Here is a 5,000-nt window from a genome sequence, read left to right on the forward strand (position 1 = left end):
CAAGCTCAGTGAGCAGAAGTTATATCTCCTACATCCCATAATGGGACGTTTCTAGAACCATCTCAAGAGGTGGGAAACTAGGTGATAAGAAGAGGATTATAGGTTGATTTAGAGTGGCATGACGGGTCAGTTTGATCTCCAAGACAACCAGGAGTACAGACTGTCAATCTGAGGAAAAAAAGATGGCCGCCTCTAGGTAAGACAGTCGATCTAGAACTACTCTGAACTACTGTTGTTATCCTCTGAACTGCTGTTGTACCACTGTTGTTATCCTCTGAACTGCTGTTGTTATCCTCTGAACTGCTGTTGTACCACTGTTGTTATCCTCTGAACTGCTGTTGTACCACTGTTGTTATCACTGTTGTTATCACTGTTGTTATCACTGTTGTTATCCTCTGAACTGCTGTTGTTATCCTCTGAACTGCTGTTGTTATCCTCTGAACTGCTGTTGTTATCCTCTGAACTGCTGTTGTACCACTGTTGTTATCCTCTGAACTGCTGTTGTACCACTGTTGTTATCACTGTTGTTATCACTGTTGTTATCCTCTGAACTGCTGTTGTTATCCTCTGAACTGCTACCAACTAATACCTCAACCTCTCCTCAGGTCGTTCTCCCTCCCCTACCAACTAGTACCTCAACCTCTCCTCAGGTCGTTCTCCCTCCCCTACCAACTAATACCTCAACCTCTCCTCAGGTCGTTCTCCCTCCCCTACACCAACTAGTACCTCAACCTCTCCTCAGGTCGTTCTCCCTCCCCTACCAACTAGTACCTCAACCTCTCCTCAGGTCGTTCTCCCTCCCTACCAACTAATACCTCAACCTCTCCTCAGGTCGTTCTCCCTCCCCTACCAACTAGTACCTCAACCTCTCCTCAGGTCGTTCTCCCTCCCCTACCAACTAATACCTCAACCTCTCCTCAGGTCGTTCTCCCTCCCCTACCAACTAGTACCTCAACCTCTCCTCAGGTCGTTCTCCCTCCCCTACCAACTAATACCTCAACCTCTCCTCAGGTCGTTCTCCCTCCCCTACCAACTAGTACCTCAACCTCTCCTCAGGTCGTTCTCCCTCCCTACCAACTAGTACCTCAACCTCTCCTCAGGTCGTTCTCCCTCCCCTACACCAACTAGTACCTCAACCTCTCCTCAGGTCGTTCTCCCTCCCCTACCAACTAGTACCTCAACCTCTCCTCAGGTCGTTCTCCCTCCCCTACCAACTAGTACCTCAACCTCTCCTCAGGTCGTTCTCCCTCCCTTACCAACTAGTACCTCAACCTCTCCTCAGGTCGTTCTCCCTCCCCTACCAACTAGTACCTCAACCTCTCCTCAGGTTGTTCTCCCTCCCCTACCAACTAGTACCTCAACCTCTCCTCAGGTCGTTCTCCCTCCCCTACCAACTAATACCTCAACCTCTCCTCAGGTCGTTCTCCCTCCCCTACCAACTAGTACCTCAACCTCTCCTCAGGTCGTTCTCCCCTCCCCTACCAACTAGTACCTCAACCTCTCCTCAGGTCGTTCCTCCCTCCCCTACCAACTAGTACCTCAACCTCTCCTCAGGTTGTTCTCCCTCCCCTACCAACTAGTACCTCAACCTCTCCTCAATCATCAAAATACTTTGTATTCCTCCCTACCTACCTACCTCCCCTAACCTACCTCCCTACCTACCTACCTACCTACCTACCTCCCCTACCTACCTACCTCCCCTACCTACCTTCCCCTACCTACCTACCTACCTCCCCTACCTACCTACCTCCCCTACCTACCTACCTCCCCTACCTACCTACCTCCCCTACCTACCTCCACCTCCTTCTCTACCTTCTCCCACCTCCACCTCCTTCTCTACCTTCTTCCAACCTCCACCTCCTTCTCTACCTTCTCCACCTCCACCACCTCCACCTCCTTTCACCTCCACCTCCTTCTCTACCTTCTCCACCACCACCTCCACCTCCCTTCTCTACCTTCTCCACCTCCACCTCCTTCTCTACCTTCTCCACCTCACCCCTCCACACCCCCTCCACCTCCTTCTCTACCTTCTCCACCACCACCTCCACCTCCTTCTCCACCTTCTCCACCTCCACCACCCTCTCCTTCTCTACCTTCTCCACCTCCACCACCACCACCACCTCCTTCTCTACCTTCTCCACCTCCACCACCACCTCCTTCTCTACCTTCTCCACCACCACCTCCACCTCCTTCTCTACCTTCTCCACCTCCACCTCCTTCTCTACCTTCTCCACCTCCACCTCCACCTGCTTCTCTACCTTCTCCACCACCACCTCCACCTCCTTCTCCACCTTCTCCACCTCCACCTCCACCTCCTTCTCTACCTTCTCCACCTCCACCACCACCACCACCTCCTTCTATACCTTCTCCACCTCCACCACCACCTCCTTCTCTACCTTCTCCACCTCCACCACCACCTCCACCTCCTCTACCTTCTCCACCACCACCACCTCCTTCTCTACCTTCTCCACCTCCACCACCACCTCCTTCTCTACCTTCTCCACCTCCACCACCACCTCCTTCTCTACCTTCTCTACCTCCACCTCCACCTCCACCTCCTTCTCTACCTTCACCACCACTACCTCCACCTTCTTCTCTACCTTCTCCACCTCCACCTCCTTCTCTACCTTCTCCTCCACCATCACCACGACCTCCACCTCCTTCCCTACCTTCACCACCACCACCTCCACCTCCTTCTCTACCTTCTCCACCTCCACCACCACCTCCTTCTCTACCTTCTCCACCTCCACCACCACCTCCTTCTCTACCTTCTCTACCTCCACCTCCACCTCCACCTCCTTCTCTACCTTCACCACCACTACCTCCACCTCCTTCTCTACCTTCTCCACCTCCACCTCCTTCTCTACCTTCACCACCACCCCACATCTACCCCTGCCTCCTTCTCTACCTTCTCCACCACCACCTCCACCTCCTTCTCTACCTTCTCCACCACCACCGCCACCCCTGCCTCCTTCTCTACCATCACCACCATCCCACATCTACCCCTGCCTCCTTCTCTACCTTCTCCACCACCACCTCCACCTCCTTCTCTACCTTCTCCACCACCACCGCCACCCCTGCCTCCTTCTCTACCTTCTCCACCACCACCTCCACGTCCTTCTCTACCTTCTCCACCTCCACCACTACCTCCACCTCCTTCTCTACCTTCTCCACCACCACCGCCACCCCTGCCTCCTTCTCTACCTTCACCACCACCCCCACATCTACCCCTGCCTCCTTCTCTACCTTCTCCACCACCACCTCCACCTCCTTCTCTACCTTCTCCACCACCACCGCCACCCCTGCCTCCTTCTCTACCTTCTCCACCACCACCTCCATGTCCTTCTCTACCTTCTCCACCTCCACCACTACCTCCACCTCCTTCTCTACCTTCTCCACCACCACCACTACCCCTGCCTCCTTCTCTACCTTCTCCACCTCACTCCCCTAATCCCACCCACCTATGAAAGTAGCACCGTCACCTCCACCTCTCATAAGGCAGATCAAGTCTTACTCCTCCCAGGGGAGTCTGGAGCCAAGGACAGTGCCTTGCTGGTAGTGGAGAGCTCTTAGTGTCGGCTGGGACTTTAAAGTGCGTACACCTTAGAAGTTAAAACAAGCTATATGTTCTCATAAAGTAAACACAGACACAGTCTACAATCACAATCAATCATGTGTGCGGCAGACACTTCAACATTCATACTTCAAAGTGACAACTCTAAACACACGCACACACACTAAAGCCCCGAAAACATACCTGGTTTTGGGCATTACAGAGGCAACCTGGCATGACCTCAGCTAGCACGGCCTTAGTGAACCTTCTGATCCCATTATACCGTAGAGAAACCACCAGGCTGTGGAAAAAAACACAGTGATATGGGATATGAAGGACGAGAGATGGTGAACTGGGGTTTAACCATACAAAGAACCACCAGGCAGGGTGAGATGCAGATCTGCACGGGTTTGAATAGTATGACATCTTTTAAATGCTTCATTTGTGCTTGAATGAGCTTCCCAGGTGCAATGGAACCAATGGAGCCAATGGAACCAATGGAATCAATGGAACCAATGGAACCAATGGAATCAATGGAACCAATGGAACCAATGGAATCAATGGAACCAATGGAACCAATGGAACCAATGGAATCAATGGAACCAATGGAACCAATGGAATCAATGGAACCAGGGAGACCTGGCCTGAAACACAGCCAGGGTGATGTCAGACAGCTAAATCAACAGGGAGACCTGGCCTGAAACACAGCCAGGGTGATGTCAGACAGTTAAATAAACAGGGGGACCTGGCCTGAAACACAGCCAGGGTGATGTCAGACAGCTAAATCAACAGTGAGATCTGGCCTGAAACACAGCCAGGGTGATGTCAGACACAGCTAAATCAACAGTGAGATCTGGCCTGAAACACAGCCAGGGTGATGTCAGCCAGCTAAATCAACAGGGAGACCTGGCCTGAAACACAGCCAGGGTGATGTCAGATAGCTAAATTAACAGGGAGACCTGGCCTGAAACACAGCCAGGGTGATGTCAGATAGCTAAATTAACAGGGAGAGCTGGCCTGAAACACAGCCAGGGTGATGTCAGACAGCTAAATCAACAGGGAGACCTGGCCTGAAACACAGCCAGGGTGATGTCAGACAGCTAAATCAACAGGGAGACCTGGCCTGAAACACAGCCAGGGTGATGTCAGATAGCTAAATCAACAGGGAGTCCTGGCCTGAAACACAGCCAGGATGATGATGTCAGAGGCAGCAGCAACTAGTCAGAGCAGCAATGTGTTAAAACTGAGGACCAAATGGCACCCTATTCCCTATTTAGTGCAGTACTTTTGACCAGGGCCCACAGGGTAAAAAAAAAAAAAGGTAGGTCACTATGTATGGAATAGGGTGCCATTTGGAACACAGACCTGCTATCTGTTCTGGCTTGTAGTCTGAACAGCCATTCAGGTGATGATATCTCATTTCAGCTAGAATAGAATAGAATAGAAT

Source organism: Oncorhynchus kisutch, unplaced genomic scaffold, assembly GCF_002021735.2.
Source record: "Oncorhynchus kisutch isolate 150728-3 unplaced genomic scaffold, Okis_V2 Okis09a-Okis19a_hom, whole genome shotgun sequence".
NCBI lineage: Eukaryota > Metazoa > Chordata > Actinopteri > Salmoniformes > Salmonidae > Oncorhynchus > Oncorhynchus kisutch.